Genomic DNA, 25,137 nt, shown 5'->3' with positions numbered 1-25,137 from the left:
ATGGGACTTACTTGGACATTTCAACATAACAATGATCCAAAAGACAAGATCAAGTCGACCTGTCATTGGCTACAGGGGAATAAAGTGAAGGTTCTGGAGTGGCCATCTCAGTCTCCTGACCTCAATATCATTGAGCCACTCTGGGGAGAATCTCAAAAACGTGCAGTTTATGCAAGACAGCCCAAGAGAATTTACAGGAACTGGAGGCTTTTTTCCAAGAGGAATGGCCAGCTTTACTGTCTGAGAAGATAAAGAGCCTCTTCTACAAATACCACAAAAGACTTCAAGCTGTCATTGATGGGGGGCAATACACGGTATTAAAAACTGGGGTATGTAAACTTTTGACCAGGGTCATTTGGCTGGTTTCTGTTGTCATTATGATTTAAAAAGAGTAAAACACAGTTGATTGATAATAAATAGCTTCAGCCGAACACTAACCATGAGTGAAAGAAATGTTTTTGTGTTATCATTAATTCTCTGAAAAATGTCCAAGAAATATGTCCAAGGGTATGTAAACTTATGAGCACAACTGTACCTGTCCTGGCACACTCATCCTGCTGATCCACCTCTCGCATCCAGCCCACGTGCTTGTATGTGATGTCACATACAAGCATCTGGAAAGAATGTGCAATGATGAGCTCAGGTCAGGGGCATTTTCTGAAAGCAGTGGGCCTGTGTGCACGATCATAAGTTGGGCCCCCGCAGCTGAGAAAATGTGGTTGGGTGTGATTTTCATTGCGCTGAATACTGGCTGTGGCTTAAAGGGACACAGATGCAGGGGTTCAGTAGTAAGTGATGCAAAAGGTTCAGGAATAATTTCTGCAAAGATCCCACAAGCTCAACAGTAATTCCACAAACTGTCACCTGATTGTGGTTCTCAATCACAGTGAAATCCCTTCTTTCTGAGATTGGTAGTGGCAACCAAGCGAGTCATTTTTCTCCAGAAGGTGGACAGGGCTAGCAGGACTGCAATTGGCTTTAGCAGTGGCCAAGACATTCCTCCTCCTCCTAGACACAGGGACCCCCCCCCCCCCCTCTTCCCCATCAAAAAAGCGGATGATCGCAGCTACAGCAAAGTTAGAGAACCACACAGTGTTTCCAATCTTTTACAATGTGTGGTGGCACAGTGCCTCCCCCTCAGTGCAGATGCAGCGTGGGGAAATCTGAAATGCATTAGTGTCACACAGACACCTCCCTGCTGATGGGGAGGGAGTCGAGTGCCGCGGGTTGCCTACCCCTAACCTAGAGAATAAAACAGTGAAACCTTTATGTCAAATATTACCGCAAATGTCTAAGAAACGCAAAATTTCAGTAAAAAATACACAAAGTTAAACAAAGTTAATTTTGGGGCACACAAACGCAAAAAATTACCAACATTTTTTAGCAAAATATAAAAGACAAGGATGTAGCGCGTAAATAGATACCCAACATGTCAAACCTTAAGTTTGTATGCGCCCATGAAATGACGACAAACTTCAGTGCCCTATATTTTCCATATGCGACACTTTAAAAGCCCTCTATAGGTCATCAGTTTAGTGTTACAGGGAAGGTCTGGTATGCTAGAAATATTGCTCTCACTCCGGCATACGCGGCGATATGTAATGTGTGTATTGCAATCGGCATTTTCATGCGCTCCCTTACAAGTGTTTACATTCATACATATATGGGGGCCTCAAATTTTGTTTGGTGGGGATTTTATGTGCTTGGGTGTAACTTTAAATTTTTACAATAAAAAATAAAAATAGGATTTTTAAAATAGCTTACTTGTAAAATCCTTTTCTTTGAAGTACATCAGGAGCCATAGTAGTTACTACGTTGGTTATAGGCCACCTTCAGGTGATGGACACTGGCACGCCCTAAAACAAAAAGTGCACTCCCTATATAACCCCTCCCACTACTGGGAGTACCTCAGTTTTGTAGCAAGAGGCACCAAGAGACTAGAGGACTTGTACTGCAGTCTGACACTGCGCCCAAAGGCGATATCCTCACGACCTTTTACCTCTACTTGTTAGAATCTGGTAAATGTATGGATTGAAGACCAAGTTGCGGCCTTGCAGCCGAGCCATGGAGGCTTGGTGATGCACTGCCCAAGAAGCACTAACAGCCCTGGTGGAATGCGCTTTAATATGAAAAGGAGGAATTTTCCTCTTTAAACCATAAGCTTGAACAATCACTCAACAAATCCATTTAGAAATGGTAGATTTCGACGCCGCCTGTCCTCTTTTAGGAGCATCTGGCAACACAAACAAAACATCTGTTTTGCGTATCTGAGCAGTCTCTTTTAAATAGACTTTAACCGCTCTCACCACATCAAGAGAATGTAGTGACTTTTCTTCCACAGAACAAGGTTCTGGAAAAAATGAAGGCAGAACAATATCCTGGTTGAAATGAAAACCTGACACTACCTTCGGTAGAAAATTAGGATGAGGCCGCAATACAACCTTATCCTTATGAATAATCAAATATGGCTCTTTACAGGAAAGAGCAGCCAACTCTGATACTCTCCTTGCAGAAGATATGGCAACCAGGAAAAACATTTCTCTCGTCAAGAGGATCAAGGGAATATCTTGAATCGGTTCAAAAGGCTGTTTTTGTAAAGCTGACAGGACTAAATTTAAGTCCCAAGGGTTCAGGGGTGACTTAACTTGGGGATTAATCTGCGTTACCCCCTGGATAAGGTTACAAACCAGAGAGTGTGAAGCAAGTGGTCATTGAAAAAACACAGATAAGGCCGACACCTGGCCCTTGATAGTGCTCAAGCCCAGCTTCATTACTGATCACATCTGAAGGAACTCAAGGATCCTACCCATGATATATTTCCTGGGGCGCCAACCCCTGGATTCACACCAGGAGACATATGCCTTCCAGACTCTATAATATACGATTCTGGAGGCTGGCTTCCTGGCATTAACCAAGGTAGAAACTACTGAAGCTGATAGCCCACGGTCCTTTAGAATGTGGGTCTCAATAGCAAAACCGTTAAATTTAGAGTTTGTAAGGTAGGGTGGAACACCGGACCTCGGCAAACCAAGATCTCCTGGGCCACCAGAATCACTTCCTTTCCTTCTTGCTTGATCCTGCGTAGGAGACGCCGAAGCAGCAGAACAGGATGGAACGCATGGAAAGACCAAGGCATCTGTTCCGTATGCCATCGGATCCCTTGTCCTTGACACAAAGTTGTCAATCTTGTTGTTGAACCTGGACGCAAACAGATCCACATCCAGAAAAGCTGTGGCATTGTCGGATTGGATCCCGACAAGATAATTCCGTAGTCTGAGCGTCCAGGCCTTTAGGGCCAGGCATACTGCCCAAATCTCTAGAATATTGATGGGCAAGGTCAACTCCGATTTGGACCACTTCCCTTGGACAGACGGTTCTTCCAGGACTGCTCCCCAGCCCAAAATGCTGGCATCTGTTGTTACTACTTTCCAGGTAACCGGTAGAAAGGATTTTTCTTTTTGAAGATTTTTGGCTATTAACCACCAATTGAGGCTCTGACGCACTTTGGCGGATACCTGCATCAGGAAGTCCAGAGTTTGTACCTTCTTATTCCAAGTTGACAGGATACTGTTTTGCAGCAGTCTTGAATGAAACTGCGCATAAGGAACGGCACGAAAGAAGCCACCATTTTTCCCAAAAAACTCATGCAAAGATGAATAGGATTCTTCATTGTTTTGACCAACCAAATCAGTTCCTTTAAGGAACCGATTTTTTCCTGGGGCAAAAATACCCTTTTCTGGACTGTATCTATGATCAGCTCTAAGTACTGCAATCTCCTTGATGGATGGTTTTAAGGAGGATTTTTCTAGGTTGAGGATCCAACCTAAAAGTATTCCAGGTAGCTGACTGCGGTGACCAGACTTTGGTTTAAACGGGCTACCAATTGATCTATCAAGAGTAGATTGACTAAGTAGGCTAGTATCGTTATACTTTGAGCTCTTAACCTGGCTAAAGGAGGAGCCAGGATCTTTATAAACACTTGAGGTGCAGTAGTTTGCCCGAAAAGGTAGAGCTACAAACTGGAAATGAAGATTTTCTACCTCGAAGCGTAGAAATTTCTGGTGAGCGGGGAAGATCGGCACCCATTCCCACATTCATGCGTTTAGCTGTTTGTGTTAGCAACAATGTGCACAGAACCGTGTATAGCACCTGGTATTCCCAGGCGGTCTCCCATACAGGTACTAACCAGGCCTAACCCTGCTTAGCTACTGAGATCAGATGAGATCAGGCGTTTTCAGGGTGATGTGGCCGTAGGCATTTCAGGAGTTGTGCGTTTGGCTAGTTTATAAGCAAGCACCTGCATGAGGACCTTGTGGAGGTTCTACAATAGAAAAACTCACAAAGCAAATATTGCAAACAAAGCTGACAGATTCTGGGCCTGCTGAGCAGGATACCTGAACACCTGTTAAACTGGCCTCACAATGATTAACCAATTACTGTCAGCGCAGGCTGCTCAATCTGCCAGAGAAAAGTGTTTTGTTTGTTTTTTTAACCACTTCAATACAGGGCACTTATACACCTTCCTGCCCAGACCAATTTTCAGCTTTCAACGCTGTCGCAGTTTGAATGACAATTGCGCGGTCATGCTACACTGTACCCAAACTAAATTTTTATCATTTTGTTCCCACAAATAGAGCTTTCTTTTGGTGGTATTTGATTACCTCTGCAGTTTTTATTTTTTGCTAAAAAAATAAAAAAAGACCGAAAATTTAAAAAATAAGTTTTGCTTTTGTTTCTGTTAAAAAATTTGTAAATAAGTAAGTTATCTCTTTCACTGATGGTCACTGATAAGGCAGCACTGATACGGCGGCACCGATGAGGTGGCACCAACGGCACTGGTAGGCGGCACTGATGGGCACTCATGGGTGGCACTGGTTGGCACTGAAAGGCGACACTGGTGGCCACTGATCGGCACTGATATGCATCCCTGGTGGCACTGGGAGTGGTAGGCATTGGAGCGGGCACTGATTGGCAGCTGCCTGGGCACAGATTGGTATTTCCCTGGGGGCCTAGGGGGCATACCTGGTGGTCCAGTGTGGTGGCCATCCTGGTGGTCCTGGGCGGCTTCCCTGGTGGTCCTGGGCGGGATCCGAGGGAGGGCTGTGCTGATAAACAATCAGCACAGACCCCCCGTCAGGAGAGCAGCCGATCGGCTCTCCTCTACTCGCGTCTGTCAGAGGCGAGTGAGGAAAAGCCGATCACCGGCTCTTCCTATTTACATCGTGATCAGCTGTGATTGGACACGGTTGATCACTTGGTAAAGAGTCTCCGTCAGAGACTCTTTACCTAGATCGGAGTTGCTGTGTGTCAGACTGACACACCGCAACAACGATCGGCACGATGCTCGCCCCCGGGGGCGCGCAGCGGCTTAACATTCTGATCACGTCATATGAAGTCCGGTCAGGATATTAAAACCACTTTGCTGCCGTCATTTTGCTATATGGCAGGCGGCAAGTGGTTAAACAGGAATTCCAACATTTTATCCGTTGGATGCCTAAGCATTTGAGCATTGTCTGCCAAACAAAAGCTCTTATTCACAGAGGATATAGCAGCGTTAATTGCTGGTATACTCTACTTAGTGAATTTCCTCCACCATAGAATAAAGTGTAAAAAACGTTTTTAGGAGGAAAAATAATGTTTATCTGGGAGACCCTCTCAGATACAAAAAAGCTTTTCCAACAATAAATGGACAGGGAAAGGCATGCACAGTTTGAGGAGGCTTTAGCAAACCCAAACACTCAGTTAAGCGAGCATAAGTGTGGAGCGGACCATACAGCAAGAAATTTCACCATCAATCTTAAGATTGAAACCAGCTGATTCTCCCACATTTGACACCTCAGAAGAGGAGTTATCAGCCTCACCACGGTCCCCTGAGGGGATTCGTCTTCTCTCTCCCCTAGTTCCTCAGTTTGAGGGTCCTGGGTAATGGAAGAGAACCTGTGCGATTAAATTCGCTAAACTTTTTTTTTTTTTTTTTATATATATATCTTTTGGTAAAATACACAGGGGCTGCAGTGATGAAGACAGTTGCAAACATTTCATGGCCCCGATGCTCATTCTGACCAGCCACTCCCTCTCAGAGGAGGATGCCATTTGTAGAGATGAGTAGGCTTTCCAGAGCTTGAGGGGGACCCTTTTAGCTCTGTTTTGGGGGTGTTTTAACCCCCCTTCTGACCTTAGCCCAATGCACAAAGCAGAGGTACTATCAGAAGAAATTGCATCCACTGCTTGAGCAATAATAGTCCAGCTGCTGCTATTAATACTCAGCCTCATGCAAATAGTAAATGTGTTAAGCAGGAAATGCCTGTGACACCAAAACCTCTTTCATGCTCCCTTTGCTCTCATGTCTTGACAATTTTGCAGCCAGCACAAATGGAGTTTTTTGTTTTTTTAAGAAAACACTCCCGCGTTGGAGGATGCCAATGCCGCGCTAAGCCTCACCCCCACCTCGCATTGCGCCCCCCCTCCTTTGTCTTTAAAAAAAAAAAGAGTTTTCCTGTGCAAGCACAAGCCTCCGATCCGACGGGATTGGCATGTGAGTGAGGGAGGGATGGCGTGGAGGAGACCTGGAAGCCGCCGCACCCCCCCCAGCATTGCTGATTGTTTTCAGTTCTCCCTTATACTCAGCCTCATGAAGAGGGGAAGAGTTCAGCCCAGGTGGGGGTGTCTGGAAGAAGCAAAAACCTCCCAAACTTGCCGGAGAAAAAGTCTGCTGCTTCTGTGACACAGCATGATCTCTGAGCAAAGCATGAGAAGGTACATGCTCCATACAGCCCCCAGTGGTGACACTTAGGCATAACAACATTTACTTTAGGAGACAATTCATAAGAAAATTTGAAAAATTTCTAAGAAAAAAACTCCACTTACCTTTTCCCGCCGCAGGGTTTAACGCGGTAAACCAACAGACCCAATCTTCACCCTTCACGGTGGGTTCCGTTAAACCTTCAGGATCTGGGGATCCTCGAGGAAACCCACAATCCTGGACCTGCAATAGCACCACCGGCAGTAAACTTTATGGCATTAATACCAAAAAGTACTGGATTCTGGGGTCCAGCTCTCAAAAGAGAAGCATTCACAGGCAAAAACCTAGTTTCTTCGGACACGAGGCCCAGGTACCATTCAATTCAGCCAGAAAGACACCTTGAATGGATCCATCTAAATAGCTAGCCCAAGCAAGGATTGCTCCAGAGGAGCTCAGCTCAGCACATCTTTACTCCGTGACCAACACCTAGACACTGGCGAAAAAACTGAATACTCCCAGTAGTGGGAGGGGTTATATAGGGAGTGCACTTTTTGTCTTAGGGCGTGCCAGTGTACACCACCTGAAGGTGGCATATAACTCACATAGTGACTACTATGGCTCTGTGTCCCCTGATGTATGAAAAGAAAAAAGTTTTTTTGGTGAGAGTTTCCCATTAATGAGATATCCAGAGTCTAAATATATCCCCTGTGCTCCACTGAGTGTAATGCAATGCAGTTAGCATTAAACCAAGTTAACTCCCGGGTAAGCTGGCTGGGGACACAGAGGCCGACTCGGAATGGATGTCAAACACGTCTCTTTCCAGGTCAGAAACAAGAGGGGAGGAGAGTGGATCCCGACAGGCAGGACTCTGCTTGTCAGGTTTACACACAACCCCGGTGGCTTCAGCCACGGGAAATTTATGTAAAACCCTCTCGATGTGAGGTCCATATGAAAACGGTTAAAGTGGTTGTAAAGTCAGAAGAGATTATGAATATATATATATATATATATATATATATATATATATATATATATATATATCTATATCTATATCTATATCTATATCTATATCTATCTCACACACACACACACACACATACATTTATAGTATCTGAAAAGGGAAAAAAAAAAAGGAGGATAGAAAAAAAAAAAAAAAGCACTTACCAATTCTCTAGCACAGAGGTTGTTAGTACGTTTAAAGCCAATAGTCAATTTGCCAGTCAAAAGGAAGCCAAGTCCTTTACAGACTACTCACGTTTGCCTGAAAATAAAATGATGATACATTATCATAAAACTTCGATAGAGATTTGCAGAATCGCAGTTTAACAATATTTATTGGAAAACTGTCTTTGGTCATCAGAAACATTTTATACTGGCAGTCTCTTAATAGGTAATTTTAGCAAAATTAAAAACGTAATTGTAGTTTCACGCCTTTTAATCTCTTTATAGCTCTGTACAAGATCATTAATTCACAGGCATATGCAAATAAGAGAACTCTGATCTGCCACTGCAGCAGACAGCTTGTAGCTCTCAATGAACCGCAAGGGTGCTGATCAAACACTTAATTATTTAGCTCATTTAGGCTTCATGAACACTGCTGCTGGTAAACGGATGTTTAGGAGCAGTTGGGCTTTTTTCTCAGCTGCCCCTGAACTCTCCTTTATGTCCTCTTATCAGTACGTGTACACAGGGTTGTTTATAGTAGTTTCTAGGCAGTTGAGTTTGGAAGCATTTTTTGAAAAGCAAAAAAAAAAAAAAAGTGTTCAGGATAGATGTTCAAAGACATTTGAAACGTGAAATGCCTGTAACAGCTTGTAAACGTGGTAACTCACGTTTAGCCGCTTTTTGTTTATAGGCGTTTTCAATTTTGACTAATAAAAAAACATTTCTAAAAACGCAAATGCGGCTAAACGCAGCAAAACTGACTTTTACAATCTGTCAAGTTGAATTGTTCAGGGGAGGTTGTAAAACGTCCCGTGTACATTAAGCCTTAGAAGCCCTGCGGCTTTCACACTGACAGCTAATACAGAGGTATGGGCTGAAAGCTGTAGGGCTTGTATACAGGAGCCCGATGTTGTACCCGTGATCCACTGATCACGGCTGCATTGCTTTGCAGGCTTTTGGGGGGGGGGGGATACACGTGCTTTCTTCCTGCAAAAAATTGTATTTATTATTTTTTCCCAAAAGGATAACCTAGCCTTTAAACTGGCCATACACAGATAGTTGCAGGCATCTTTACAACAAACCAATTTACATCAGATAATAAAAACTTGAAAGAAGACAGAAAAACACATCAACGTTTTTCTAGGTAAACATAAAGGTGCTATTGACATAAAATTGTCACCACATGTTGGCAACAACCCATGCAATCCATACAAAGTAGGGATGCACCAATACCATTTTTTTTTTTTTTTTTTTTACGAGTACCGATATTTTTTTTTTTTTTTTAGTACTCGCCGTTACCAACTTGCCTACCGCAACTGTTTTGTTTACACTTCAGCTGTCAGCATTGGTACAAAGAATTGAAAAGTCAATTACAAATTAAATAAAATTGATTTTGTTTTTTAATCTTGCGCTTTTTTTAATGTGACATGTGTAAATATATGTTAATATATATGTGTGAAAACATTCACTAAAAGCAAAAAAAAAAAAAAAAGAAGTTTTTATCGTTTATAAAACAGACGTGAACAAGAAAAAAAAAAAAAGCAGGAAAATAATAATTACATGGAGGAGACTAGGGAGTTAATTAAGGCTGATTAGAGTAAATTAAGGGTTAATAAGGGGTTAAACAGAGGAACATTTGTTCATCCCCACTGACAGCTCAAAGAACCGAGCCTGAAAGTATCGGTTTCAGGTATCGGTGCATTTGCACAAGTACCGATACTTGCGCAAATACTCGGTATCGGTGCAACTCCAATACAAAGAAACCAAAACAAATAAGTTCAGAAATTAAGTTATGTGTAATAAAGTGGTATGACACAGGGAAAAAAGTATTGCACACATGAAGAAAGGGAGGTGCAAAAAAGGCATGGAAAGCCAGGACACCAGCTGAAATCTATCAGTAATTAAAAAGCAATCCTTCCCCTTGTCAGTGCAAATTAATATATCAGTTGGTTTAGTTTTAACTGATGGCCTATAAAAAGGTGTCTAATTACCAAGGTGTCACACAAGAAACATCTTATGATGGGTAAAAGCAAAGAGCTCTCAAGACCTTTTCAACCTTAGGGCGCTTTCACACTGAGGGGCTTTGACGTTGGCGGTAAAGCGCCGCTATTTTTAGTGGAGCTTTTCGGCCACTAGCGGGGCGATTTTAACCCCGCTAGCACCCGAAAAAGGGTTAAAAGTGCCGCTGCCCATACACCGCTCCTAAAGCGCCTCAAAGATGCTGCTTGCAGGTCTTTTTTTAGCGTCCTGACAGCTCACCGCTCCAGTGTGAAAGCTCTCGGGCTTTCACACTGGAGTGACAGGAGAGGCGCTTAACAGGTGCTATTTTTAGCGATATAGCGCCTGTAAAATGCCTCAGTGTGAAAGTAGGCTTATTGTTGCAAAACATACTGATGGCATTGGTTAATGAAGGATTTCTAAACTTCTGAACGACCAGGTGCTCTTCACAAGATTTCTGACAGAGGAGTGAAGAGAGCCAAGAACCACTTATGAAGAGCTTCAGAAAGACTTGGAAATCGTAGGTACAATTGTTTCAAAGAAAGAAAAGTAATTTACTCAGCCGCCATGGTCTATAAGCACGCTTACCACACAAGACTCCATTGCTGAAGAAAAAGCATATTAAAGCTTGTTTAAAGTTTGCTGCACAACATTTAGACAAGCCTGTGAAATACTGGAGGAATATAGACTGGTCAGATGAGACCAAATTGAACTCTTTGGATGCCATAATACACACCATGTTTGGAGGTCAAATAGCACTGCACAACACCCCAAAAACACCCCCATACCAACAGGCAAGTTTGGAGACGGGAACATCATGGCATGGGGCTATTTTTCAGCATACGGTACTGACAAACTTCATATCATTGAAGGAAGGAATGGAAAAATGTACCAATTCATTCTTGATAAAAATCTGCTGCCATCTACCAGGATGATAAAGATGAAACGAGGGTGGACATTTCAGCAAGACAATGATCCCAAACACAAAGCCAAGGAAATTTTCAATTGGTTTCCAAGAAAATAAAGCTGCTAGAATGGCCCAGCCAATCACCTGACTTGAATCCAATAGAAGATCTATGGAAAGAACCAAAGATCAGAATTCATAGAGGAGGCCCATGGAATCTTCAGGCTGGGTTCACACTGCTGTGCAGAGCGGCTCACAGCAGGGGTCCAGAGCGCCCCGGTTCACAGTTTCAGGTCAGATTTCGGTCAGAATTTTTGGCTGAATTCAAACCTGAAACCGACCAGAAGACGCACAGGACTTGTAATTCGCTCCGCAGCCGTCCTGGAGCTGTGTGAATCGGCACCATTGAAAGCCAGCCAGTCTCCTGAAGTGTGAATTGGATGCGGGGAAACCCCAATCCAATTCGCAATAGTGTGAACCCAGCCTCAAGATGTGAAGACTGTTTGTGTGGAAGAATGGGCCAAAAATCACACCTGGTGTGACTAGTTTCTCTATACAGGAGGCGTCTTGACGCAGTCATTACCAACAAAAGGATTTTGTACCAGGTATTAAATAAAGATTTCAGTTAGCATTTTAAATACTTTTTCCCTATGTTATTCCATTTTATTACACATTACTTAATTTCTGAACTTTTTTGTTTTGGTTTCTTTGTATGTATGGATTGCATAGGTTGTTTCCAACATGATGTCGATAGCAGTTTTAGAAGTATATTATTCACCTAAAAAAAGGGTGACGTGTTCTATCTATCTATCTATCTATACACACACACACACACACACACTTTTTAAAATGTATTATATAATCACTTTAACCACTTGCCGACGAGCCGCCGTCATTATACTGCGGCAGGTCGGCTCATTCCCGAAAATCGCCATAGCTGTATGTCTGCCCTTTAAACAGCTAAAGCAGTCGCGCGCCCGCCGCATGGCGTGGGGAGCTGATGCGCGTGGCCGCGAAGTCCGCGGGCAACCCGCGATCGCTCCACAGAGGGAGAAGCGGGATCTGTCAATGTAAACAAACAGATCCCAATTCTGACAGGGGAGGAGAGCGAGAGAGCGCTCTGCTGTTCCTAGCGATTAGGAACAGCGATCTCTCTCCTTTAGTAAGTCCACTGCCCCCTACAGTAATCAGTGCATTTTTATAGCACTGATCGCTGTATAAATGTCAATGGTCCCAAAAAAAAAAAAAAAAAAAAAAAAAAAAAGTGTCCGATCTGTCTGTCAGCCACAATCCCACTAAAAAAATCGCTGATCACCGCCATTACTAGTAAAAAAAAAAAAATTTATAAAAATGCCATAAATCTATTCCCTATTTTGTAGACGCTATAAACTTTTGCGCAAACAAATCAATATATGCTTATTGCAATTTTTTACCAAAAGTATGTAGAAAATATTGACTGATGAAGAAGTTAGTTTTTTTTACATTTTTTGGGGGATATTTATTATAGCAAAATTGTTGGTCTTTTTTTTGCTTATAGTGCAAAAAAAAAAAAAAATATATAAAAACAGGAGGTGATTAAATACCACCAAAAGAAAGCTTTATTTGTGGGAGCTACAAAGGGCATCAATTTTGTTGGGGTACAGCTTCGCACGACCGGGAAATTGTCAGTAAAACGACACAGTGCCATATCGCAAAAAATGGCCTGGTCATTATGGACCGGAAGATTTTCCCCCGTAAGTGGCTAAAAGAGAATAGTTTAATTACACTGTTCCTTTCTTCAGCACAATAGTTAAGAGACAGGGCTTAACTAGTTTGTGCTAGTAATGATTAAATCTTTGTATGCACTTAAAACTTTCTATTAAGCCTGGGCACAGTTTTCAGGTTTAAAGCTGTACTGAATCAACATTATTTCATCATAAATAGCTTTATAGTTTAATAAAGACTGTTTACAGTGGTGTGAAGGTCAAATTCAACACAAAGCACTTGACAACTAAAGACATTTCTTTATATACATGAGAAAGATTAAACCACAGGCAGGTTACAAGGTAGGTTACAGAACAAGGTTCTGTAGGTTTGTTCTCAAGCTGAATTTGTATGCAAGTTGGAACAGGTAAAAAAAAAATTAAGTGTAATTCCAGCCTAAAAAATGATTTGATTTTTGGATAGCATAGGGAAGGGTTAACACCCCATAAGGTTTTTTTTGCTGTCTGTACCCCTGTTCAGAAGATTTCACCTCACTTTCTGTCCCTGTGGCAATTGGATTTTGAAAATGTTGGGTTGTTGTGGAAACAAGGATTGGTGATAAAGCTTCAGCTGAGACCCCCCCCACCACCAGAACACTCTGATCAGCGCACTCTGCAATTGGCTTGGAGCGCTGATCGGGAGTCGGGTGGCTGCTGGTTTTCCAACATGCGCGTCCGACAGAAGTCAGCCAAATGGCCAGCTTCTGTCAGACATACCCATATGTTGGTCTTTTTTTTTTTTTTTTTTACTGGCAGTCATCTCCGGACATTCGGCCTGTGTGTACCCGGCTTTATAAGAGTGAATTTCCCTTCCTAGAGGTAGATTTCCTCTCACTGCCTGTTGTCTCCCTCCGTTTGTAAGTAGGAGTTATAGGTAAGTCTGATGTTTGTAACTCGGAGACTGCCTGTAATAAGTCTCATCAATGTACTAACAAGTGCTCCCGTTTCTTGAATTGGAATGCTATAGTGCAAAAAAATTGTTAGCAATATTTAAATGTCAACTAGATTTGGATTATTGGTATGTAGCATTGACCAGCATAGTGGAATGAATGGTATAGCACATTACATACAAAACTGTGGCTATTGTATTGTGGCAGCCACTACAGCCTTTCCAATCGAAGCATATAGGGTGGGAGAGGGCTGACAAGTCCACCCAACTAGCAAATTTTGGCCAGTTCATCAGGAACCTGCCAAAATTTGCACAGAGTATGGCCAGTTTAAGTAAGACGTTAACAGAGTTTCCTGGAGTATCAACAAGATATTTTCCTGTACCTACTGCATAAAAAGTTGGCAAAATATCCATGTATAATATAGTTACAGTTACTGCCTGAAAAGAAATCTATGCCAACTAGCAAAGTATGAATATTTGCAACAACGGTATAAATATAAAAGACTTCCTTATGGTTTTATTTGTCTGCCACAGTTGGAGGAAAATAAGCACTTTGAACACTAGGTATACAGCATTGCCAATGAATTATCTGCCACTGCACTGGTGACAAAATAGGATTTTTATAACAGCTTACCTGTAAAATCCTTTTCTTTTGAAGTACATCACAGAGCCATAGTAATTACTATGTGGGTTAATAGTCCACCTTCAGGTGCTGGACACTGGCACACCCTAAACAGGAAGTTGCCTCCCTATATAACCCCTTCCATACCGAGAGCATCTCAGTTTTGTAGCAAAGCAATGCACGTGTATACTAGAAAGAGGGGCGGGACCTCTTCCCGTGATGTACTAAAAAAAAAAAAAAAAAAAAAAAAAAAAAAAAAAAAGGATTTTACAAGTAAGCCGTTATAAAAATCCTAAATTCTTTAAACGTACATCACAGGACACAGAGCCATAGTAATTGCTATGTGGGATGTCCCAGTGCAATGCCAACTGAGGGGAGGGAGACACAACAAAAGTAGTAGCAGTAGGCACCATGAGATCAGAGGACTTATACTGCTGCCTGCAGTACACTGCACCCAAAGGCGACATCCTCATGTCCTTTTACATCCACCTGATAGAATCTGGTAAATGTATGGATTCAAGACCAAGTTGCGGTCTTGCAGATTTGAGCCATGGAGGCTTGGTGATGCACTGCTCACGAAGAACTAACAGCCCTAGAGGAGTGTGTTTTGATTTGAAAGGGTAGAGACTACCTCTCTAAACCATAAGCTAGAACGATTACTTGTTGAATCCATTTAGAATAGTAGATTTCCATGCTTCCTGTCCTCTTTTAGGACCTTCGGGCAATATGAACAAAACATCCGTTTTAAGTAGACTGCTCTCACCACGTCAAGAGAATGTAGTGATTGCTCTTCCATAGAACAGGGTTCTGGAAAAAATGAAGATAGAACAATATTTTTAGTTTAGATAAAAACCCGATACTACCTTCGGTAAAAAGTTAGGGTGAGGTCGCCATACTACCTTATCCTTGTGAACAATAATATGGCTCTTTACAAGAAAAAGCAGCCAATTCTGATACCCTTCTTGCAGCAGATATCTTTACTAGAAAAAATTGTTTCCTTGTCAAAAAAAAAAAAAAAAAAAAAAAAAAAAAGGGGGACCATGGGAATATGTTGTATCGGTCCCCAAAAAAAAAAAAAGGCTGTTTTGTAATGCCGCCAAAAACTAAATTCAAGTCTCAAGGGTACAGGGGTGAGCTAACCGGGGATTATGCCATGTTACCCCCTGAATAAAGTTACGAACCAAAGAAAGTGACGCAAGTGGTCGTTGAAATAATACCGATAAGGCCGAGACCTGTCCTTAGAAAGCACTCAAGGCCAGCTTTATTTCTCACCCCATCTGCAGAAAGTCAAGGATTCTACCTTTGACCTATTTCCTGGTGTGCAACCCCCGGTTTCACACCAGGAGACATATGCTTCCCAGACTCCATAATATATAGAATTATGGAGGCTGGCTTTCTTGCATTAACCAAAAGCAAAACCACTGAACCTGACAGCCCACGTTTCTTCAGAGTGTGGGTCTCAATAGCCAAACCCTTAAATGTAGCATTTGTAAAGTAGGATGGAATACAGGACCTTGCGACAGAAGGTCTGGCCGTGGCAGTAGGGTCCATGGGTCCCCTACTGTCATCTTTACGATCCCTGCATACCAAGATTTCCTGTGCCCCACTGGAGGCCACAAGAATCACGACTTCCCTTCCTGCTTGATCCTGTGAAGAAGTCATGGACGCAGGCAGAATAGGCGGGAATGCATAAATCAGTGAGAGCCAATTCCACGGGAATAGCAAGATCCTTTGTTTATTAATAAAAATGCATTGGACATGGTGAATAGCAGGTATGACGAGCTGATGGGCATAGAATACATATAAAAAAAAAAAAAAAAACATACATTATTGCACAAGCTTGAAATCCAAGGAACATTGTAATATACAAATATGATTGAGTAAAAACTGCATTAATAAGCTTGACGCGTTTCGTGGATTCGATCCACTTCTTCAGAAGCAATTGCAGAATTCATGTCTATAAATAATATATATCCAAAATTACTCCAATTAATTAAACAAGGATGAAAGGGAAGGAAAAAACCCAAACACCCCAAATTACTTACTTAACAGCTCTAAAAATGGTCATATAATGCTAAAGCCTGCTGGTCAACGAAGGCCGGGACATGTCAGACTGCAGGCAGCCAAGGCGGAGAACACCACACTCCAGGGGAGCGAAGAAAGGGGTGCAGGGTAAGCTGCAGGATACCTGTGAACAGCTCCAATCTGTGTGAAATGTAAAAACAATATAATCAACAGAAAAAGTGTGGTGTAACTAGCCAGCGGCAGAAAGCCCATAAAAAAAACAGGAAGCCCATAAAAAAACAAAAAAGACATGGTAAGACATCCTGGAATCACACCAACAATTTGGGGTGCTTGTTTTTTTTTCCTTCCTTTGCATCCTTGTTCAATTCATTGGAATAATTTTGAATATATATCTGCAATTGCAATTGGAACTCCAGTTTGTACCTTGGAGATATTGAGGAAGTCCCCCATTCGTCTTCATACTCTTCCTTCCAGATCCCTGAGAACTGCAGAAGAATTCCCATTATTAAGTGAGCGGGGGCACCGCCTCATAAGGAGGCTTCAGTATCTTGGAGGTTTCCTCCCCCAAGACCTCTTTTGTCCCTGGGGTTAACCCTGCGGATTACCTTTTGAACCGGAAGTCGGAAGCTATCGTGACTGCCTGGTGGCTGATGCCCCTGGTACAGAAGAAGGAGCTTTAAAAACGAAAATACATTTACTCCTTTTCTTAAAAATGGCAAAAGGGGTACTCTTTCCACTAGAATTTCTTTGGATGTATTATCCAAAACATCCTCAAATAGCTGTTTCACCGCAAAAGGAAGACTAGCCAGGAGCTTCTACATGGTGCTTAATGAAGGGCGCAAGGCATGAAGGATAGAATCTCTCATAGCAACTATTGCAAACATAAGTATAAAAAGAAGTGCAGCGCTGGATATATAAAACACAAAAATTATTAGTAATTAATTAAATAAATATTTGTTATACGTGATCCACAAATGGTGAATAAATCATAGTTTGTCCATACATAATCAAACAAATTAAGAGCTTCGCTGTAGGGATATGTGCGTGGTTACCACCACCGCGAACGCCTATCTTAGTAAAATATAAGGTGCATTAACAAACATAAAGTGTCCATAAAATGTTTGAAGTGACTTTGCTGTATAAATAAATCCGTGACTTCCACCGTGATGAACGCCCATCACCTTGAAGAGATTAAAGGCTTACCAGACGGCCCCTAATCAGAGGCATAATGACATCAGCTTGGGGTGTTGTCTTCTCAACGAATGGGTCTCATCCGTTATGGTGAGTGCGTATCAGCAGACGGTCACCATAAGCCTCCAAATAGCGGTCCAGTCGGGAGAGATCACTCCCAGCGATAATAAAGTATCCCAGGAAAAGAAAAAAACTCCAATAGTGTAGAGCGATTTGATTTCCTTTATTAAAATTTGCCAAACAGGCATCCATAAAAAGTTTTCCTTGCAAGGACATTTAAAACAAGCTCCACTAAATATCGAAACTCCGCGCATGTGCAGTCGGTACGAGCGTGTCTACCCTACGGCCGTTTCGTCAGAAATGACAGCATCAGGGGCACGCCCACACGTCCGCGCATGCGCATTATATACCCGAACGGCAGAAGAGGTTCAGCCATTGGTTTCTCTAGGAGGATACTTGGAGCTGAGATCAGCTAACATTACACGGGGAGTGTCAAACACCCCTGATGCTAACTTGATTGAAGCATATGAAACTACATGAAGCTGTCGTAATGCCATCTTGTGGACAAATACGATATTGCTTCAAAAACAATTATATTATATTACCATTAAAGATTTATTAAAAATCGGGGAGGAAAGAAACCAATGGCTGGATATCATTTGTATCACCCTTCAGAGACAAAAACATATACAGATAAAACAATATTCCAATGAGGAAAAACCAGAATTCAAAATCTGGATATATCATAAATCGGATTTTTATCATAAAGCAAAATAATTGCGTTAAGGAGAGACCAAAGAGAGAGGTCGGGGGGACATCAACTGTTATTAATAAAACAATTGATGTCCCACTCCACATTTAGGCCCACGGTTACATGGCAGCCCAATCTGTATATCCAGTTGGTCTCACTCCTGGATATACTACGTCTACCATTACTACCCCGCCACATCTTCCTCCCATTTAGCCATGAATAAATTAGCCATGCTGGGAGCAAATTTTGCTCCCATGGCTACTCCCTTCTTCTGTAGGTAATAGGTACCACTATACCAAAAATAATTGTACTTCATCGAGAAGTCCAATAGCTCCAACACGAATTTGCTTTGCGTGACCGAGATACTGGAGTCTCGATAAAGAAAAACGAATAATTTAAAGACATTGGCCCATCATTAAAAATGACAGGGTTTTGGGGCCTCTGTTGACAGACAAACCCTGTGTGCTATTCAGGGGTGCCTTGAACCTTAGGCATTTTATAGCACCTAATGTCCCGGACCCGCCCACAAGGCCTACTTTTTTTGGTGATTTGAAAGGCTTTTACCCCTGCAGAAAATGTCAGATTTGTAAAATTAATGCGTTTAAAGGGAGAAGACTAACCGAATTCACATCAGTTGGGACAGGTACCACATATTTGATTAAATCTTTCATTACCTGTACCACAAAATGTGTAGTATACCTTTTAAGGTGCCCTTGCGGGTTAGAATACGTAGGGCGTACCACTAGGAAGTTACAGGTCAGATTAGGTGAGCATATTGCTAACATACGAAGGGGTTTCGATAAACAATGTTTCGACACATTATGACCTTAAACATAATAGGGACCCCACAGGTACAATGTTTTTGCCCTGGAAAAATACATACCACACTGGCGGGGTAGTAATGGTAGACGTAGTATATCTAGGAGTGAGACCAATATACAGATTGGGCTGCCATTGGTTTCTTTCCTCCCCGATTTTTAATAAATCTTTAATGGTAATTTAATATAATTGTTTTTGAAGACATATCGTATTTGTCCACAAGATGGCATTACGACAGCTTCATGTAGTTTCATATGCTTCAATCAAGTTAGTTAGCATCAGGGGTGTTTGACACTCCTCATGTAATTTTAGCTGATCTCAGCTCCAAGTATCCTCCTAGCGCAACCTATGGCTGAACCTCTTCGTTTTTCCGTTTAGGTATATAATGCGCATGCACGGACGTGTGGGCGTGCCCCCTGATGATGTCATTTTTGACGAAACGGCCGTAGGGTAGACACGCTTGTACCGACTGCGCATGCACAGAGTTTCGATATTTAGTGGAGCTTATTTTAAATGTCCTTGCAAGGAAAACTTTTTATGGATGCCTGTTTGGCAAATTTTAATAAAGGAAAGTCAAATCGCTCTACACTATTGGAGTTTTTTTCTTTCCCTGGGATACTTTATTATCGCTGGGAGTGATCTCTCCCGACTGGACCGCTATTTGGAGGCTTATGGTGACCGTCTGCTGATACGCACTCACCATCCCGGATTAGACCCATTCGTTGAGAAGACAACACCCCAAGCTGATGTCATTATGCCTCTGATTAGGGGCCGTCTGGTAAGCCTTTAATCTCTTCAAGGTGATGGGCGTTCATCACGGTGGAAGTCACAGATTTATTTATACAGCAAAGTCACTTCAAACATTTTATGGACACCTTATGTTTGTTAATGCACCTTAAATTTTACTAAGATAGGCGTTCGCGGTGGTGGTAACCACGCACATATCCCTACGGCGAAGCTCTTAATTTGTTTGCTTATGTATGGACAAACTATGATTTATTCACCATTTGTGGATCACATATAACAAATATTTAATTGATTACTAATAATTTTTGTGTTTTATATATCCAGCGCTGCACTTGTTTTTATACTTATCTAGCGGTGCCCCTTATGAGGGTTATAGTGTACAGCTGCAGGATACCCTTTCACAGGTTGTTGTACTCACATATATTTTTTTCTACACACCTAGCGCAAATTTTTTCTTTAGAATTATATTGCAAACATAAATCTGCCAGATCCTGGGCCTGCTGAGCACCTTGAACACCTGTTTAAACGGGTCTCTCAACGATTAAGCAATTACTGTCAGCGCAGGCTGAGACACTCAATCTGCCAGAGAAAAAAGGTTTTTTTTTTGTTTTTTTTTTAATAGGAATTCCAACTTTTTATCCGTTGGATCCCTAAGCATTTGAGCATTGTCTGCCGGACAAGTCAAACTCTTATTCACAGAGGATATAACAGCGTTAATTGCTGGTATACCCTACTTAGAGAATTTCCTCCACCCATAGGATAAAGTGTGAAAACTTTTTAGGAGGCAAAATAATGCTTATCTGGGAGATCCTCTCAGATACAAAAAACCTTTTCCAACAATGAATGGGCAGGAAAAGGCATGCACAACTTGGAGGCTTTAGCGAACCCAAACACTCAGTTAAAGGTACATAAATGTGGAGCGGACCATTCAGCAAGAAATTGCATCATCAATCTTAAGATTAAAACAGCTGATTCTCCCGCATTTGACACCTCAGAAGAGGAGTCATTCCTCTTATGTCTCTCTGACAATTTTGCAGCCAGCACAAATGGAATTTTTGTTTTTAATTTTTAAACACACTCCTGCGTTGGAGGACGCCAACGCCGCGCTAAGTCGCCCCTTTTCTTTCAAAAAAAGTTTTCCCACACAAGCAAGGGCCTCCGATCCAAAGGGATCGGCTTGTGAGTGAGGGATGGCGTGGAGGAGACCTGGAAGCCGCCGCCGAGTAGGGGCGGTGAAAGAAAGCGTTTTCAGTTCTCCCTTATACTCAGCCTCATTAAAAGCAGAGCTCCGCCGAAATTTTTTTTTTTAAAAGTCAGCAGCTACAAATACTGCAGCTGCTGACTTTTAAAACATGGACACTTACCTGTCCAGGGAGCCCGCGATGTCGGCACCCGAGGCCGAACTGTCTCTCGGTCCTCGGGTGCTGCTGCCTCCATCTTTGGTAAGGGAATCAGGAAGTGAAGGCTTGCGCCTTCACTTTCTGGTACCCTACTGCGCATGCGCGAGTCGCGCAGCGCAATACGGATGGTCCCTGCGGTCTCTGGGACCCGTGTGTTTCCCAGCAGACAGCGGGGGGGGGCAGGAAGTGGCGTAAATAACCCCAGATTCTGCAGCTATGTCGGAAGTGGGTACAGATACCTGTAATATACAGGTATGTGCACCCCCCTCCCCCCTGAAAGGTGCCCGGAGGGGGGGAGGAATCCGATGAGTGGAAGTTCCACTTTTGGGTGGAACTCCACTTTAGGAGGGGAAGAGTTCAGCTCAGGTGGGGGTGTCTGGAGGAAGCAAACCCCCCCCAAACTTACCGGAGGTCTGCCTGCTAGCCACAGGAAAAAAGTCTGCTTCTTCTGTGACACAGCGTGATCTCTGAGCAAAGCATGAGAAGGTACGTGCTCCATACAGACTCCAGTGGTGACACTTAGGCATGACAATATTTACTTTAAAGGAGACATTTCATAAGAAAATTTAAAAATTCCTTAGAAAACTCCACTTACCTTTCCCGCCGCAGGGTTTTCTGTGGTAAAACCAACAGACCCAATTTTCACCCTTCATGGTGGGTTCCGTTAACAAACCTTCAGGAACCGGGGACCCTCGGGGAACCCACAATCCTGGACCTGTAATAGCACCCCGCCAGTAAAACTTTATGGCCTTAATACCAAAAGTACTGGATCCCAGGGTCCAGCTCTCTATTGAAAGCGTTTAGAAGCAAAACCTAATTTCTTCCGATACGAGGCCCAGGCACTAGAGGTCGACCGATATATCGGCCGATATTTGGCTTTTTTTACTTAATCGGCATCGGCCGATTGTGCTGATAAAAAAAGCCGATTATAACTTCAGCGGGACTTGCAAATGACTTCTGTAATAGAAGTCAATGCAAGTTTCCTGCAAGTTATCTGTGGAGAGGATTCTCTCCTCCCTGGGCAGCCTGCCAAGTCTGATAAGAAGATACATTGTATCTTTTCAGGTTCTTTTTTCAATGAGCTGAACTCCCTGTGTAGAAGTTCTCAGTGTAACCATTTAAAGACTAAATCCTTTCTGACATTTGTTGCTTACAAGTAAAAATCCTGTATTTTCTGCTAGAAAATCACTTAGAACCCCCATATATATATATATATTTTTAGCAGAGACCCTAGGGAATAAAATAGCGGTTGTTGCAATATTTTATGTCACACGGTATTTGCGCAGCGGTCTTTCAAACGCAATTTTTTTTAAAAAAAATACACTAATGAAATAAAAAAAAAATAAGCAGTAAAGTTAGCCCATTTTTTTTCGTCCAAAAGTTTTTATTACCTGTTTTTCTGTATTTAATATATCGTTATTTTTTTTTTTAATCTAAATTATACATACAAGTGAACTGATTGGAGGTTTGTTTTGTTTAATAAATGTTTAAATGTAAAAAATTTTCTGTATTACTTAAGTCTACTTACACACTGGAGCGGGCATGCGTTGACGGTAAAACGCTGTTAGTTTTAGCGGCGCTTTACTGTCATTTTAGTGGCGCGCTTATAACCCAGCTAGCGGCTGAGGAAGGGGTTAAATGCGCCCCTGAAGTGCTGCTGCCGAAACGCTTTGCAGCCGCTTCGGCAGCAGTGCGCATTCATTTCAATGGGCAGGAGCGGTATACACCGCTCCAAAGATGCCGCTTGCAGGACTTTTTTTTTTTTTTACACATCCTGCCAGCGCATCGCCTCAGTGTGAAAGCACTCGAGCTTTCACACTGAGACTGCAGGGGAGCCGTTTTACAGGCACTTTACAGGCGCTATTTTTAGCCCAAAAGCGCCTGAAAAACGCCCCAGTGTGAAAGGGGTCTAACTGTTAAATTTTATGAGATGAAGGGGAAAAAAAAAAAAAAAAAAAAATCGGCCTAATATATCGGCCCAAAAAAAAAAAAATCGGCATCTTATATCGGCCATCGCGATTTCTAAATATCGGCATCGGCCAGAGAAAAACCCATATCGGTCGACCTCTACCGGGCACCATTCAATTTGGCCTAAAAGACACTTTGAATGGATCCTGCTGCATAGCTAGCCCCAGCAAGGATTACTCCAGTGGAGCTCAGCACAGCACATCTTCACTCGTGACTAGCACCTTAGACATTGGCGAAAAAACTGAGATGCTCCCCGTATGAGAGGGGTTAGGTTATATAGGGAGGCAACTTCCTGTTTAGGGTGTGCCAGTGTCCAGCACCTGAAGGTGGACTATAACCCACATAGTAATTACTATGGCTGTGTCCCGTGATGTACGATTAAAGAAAGAGTGTGTGACTATTATCTGTCTGAGAAGTCTATTGTCAGTAATTGAGTGCTGAGGCAAAGAACTTTTGCACAGTAAACAAGCACTCAAGGTCACCCTGCAAAGATCCAGGCTACTGCTTAGCCTAAAGCTGGGTATACACATCGAAAGTAGGCCGGCCTGGTTTAGCAGGAACCACATGAATTTCTATCTGTGTGTAAACTTGTCTGCTCAACAGAAGCCGATAGTTAGACCAGTGAGTTCTAATGGGAAGGGGGGAGGAATCTTTACTGTCAGAACACAAAGACCAAATCCAAGTTCGTCTGGCATACAGGGACAAGAATTCTAATTCTCAAGCTAATGCAAAGTTAGTTTCTAAAATTGACATACTTTGATTTTTTTAAGGACTCCTTTATGCCAGCCAGCACGCCGAAACATATACATGTTGGTGAATGTTGTGTATGCACATTCACACTGGTATGGTGTGAACAGGGCACACAGGAAAAAAAAATTGCTTTCTATGTGCCTTTGCATTAAAGTGATACTAAAGTCTCGTTTTTTTTTTCTTTAAAAACAAACCTGTGTATACTTTCCTGCTCTGTGCAGTTGGTTTTGCACAGAGAAGCCCAGATCCTCCTTATCTCGGGTCCCTATTTGGCACTCCTGGCCACTGCCTCCTGATGAGTGCCCCCACAGCAAGCAACTTGCTATGGGGGACCCCGAGCCAAGTCACAGCTCCCTGTGACCATTCAGACACGGAGCCGCAGCCCAACCACACCCCCTTTCTCTCCACATTGGCTCACTGACTGACAGCAGTGGGAGCCAATGCTGCCATGCTGCTGTCTCTGCCAATGAGGGGAGTCCTGGTCAGCAGAGTTCCTCGTGCAACATCGCTGCATCTAGATGGTGCTCAAGTAAGTATTAGAGGGCTGAGGGGGGGCTGCTGCACACCAGGGTGGATAAAAAACAAAACAAAAAAAATGACTTTTTTTTTATTTAAAAATCTATTTTTTTTATTTCTATTACATTTATTTTAACACAATGCTTTTGGAATAAAAATCTCTAAAAGATAGTTTTCCATTTAAGATACACTTATAATTTAGTTTATACAGCGTGAAATGGAGCTTAGTAATGTAGCCTGAGGCTGTATATCCTGCAATATTTACATTTTAGGTAAACTCATTCAATGAACCAAGCTCTGCAAGGTGAGATAACATGCACTGCATTGATGCATTCACACAATTTCACAGTAACCATGAGATAAAACAAAGTTCAGGAATATTCCTTTATCCTGTTTTGCAAATCTATGTACACTACAAAACTGTAGGATTAAATCGGTTAGGATATCGGATCGGATATCGCTGGTTTTACTAACCTGACAGCTTATTATTCTAAATAGGAAGCCTTCATTTTGTTTGTAAATATTAAAGATTCTAACTACCAGCAAGAATAAGTCCTTATATTTAAAGAGCACCTGTCATTTCAGATCTATCATGGCAGCGCCTGTTAGTGGGCATCCACACTGCCTCATCACCAGCTGTCCCATTAAAGTAAAGGAGACAGTCGGGGAGTCAACAGCGGGTCAGAGGAGGAGCCACTGCGGGACAGAGATGACCGTTGCTCTTTAAAAATGATGATTTAAATCAAGCCTTTTTACTAGCGATTTAAAATCTACTCAATTTAAATCAAATCCACCCTGCTGCACACAGGAGGCTTTTTATCTTCATGCATATGCATGAAGATAAAAATAAAAAACCTTCTGTCTTTACAACCATTCTAAAATATGCGTTGATTTATGCAGATCAACGTG

At 42.3% G+C, this 25,137-nt stretch overlaps 1 protein-coding gene and 1 pseudogene across 1 annotated transcript in view; both read right to left on the bottom strand.

The window, feature by feature from the left end:
• Nucleotides 1-25,137, bottom strand: part of IVNS1ABP (influenza virus NS1A binding protein) — a 163,083-nt gene that overhangs the window by 105,877 nt on the left and 32,069 nt on the right. Inside the window, exon 2 of the mRNA XM_073592881.1 lies at nt 7,907-8,003. The gene's annotated coding sequence lies outside the window, so the exon portion shown is untranslated. The remainder of the gene's footprint in view (nt 1-7,906; nt 8,004-25,137) is intronic.
• On the bottom strand, nt 4,138-4,256 carry LOC141103938 (5S ribosomal RNA; annotated as a pseudogene).

This window comes from Aquarana catesbeiana, linkage group LG07 (genome assembly GCF_042186555.1).
Source record: "Aquarana catesbeiana isolate 2022-GZ linkage group LG07, ASM4218655v1, whole genome shotgun sequence".
Taxonomy (NCBI): Eukaryota; Metazoa; Chordata; class Amphibia; order Anura; family Ranidae; genus Aquarana; species Aquarana catesbeiana.
The sequence above is the reverse complement of the archived record's forward strand: the minus strand, read 5'-3'. Positions and strand labels throughout refer to the sequence as shown.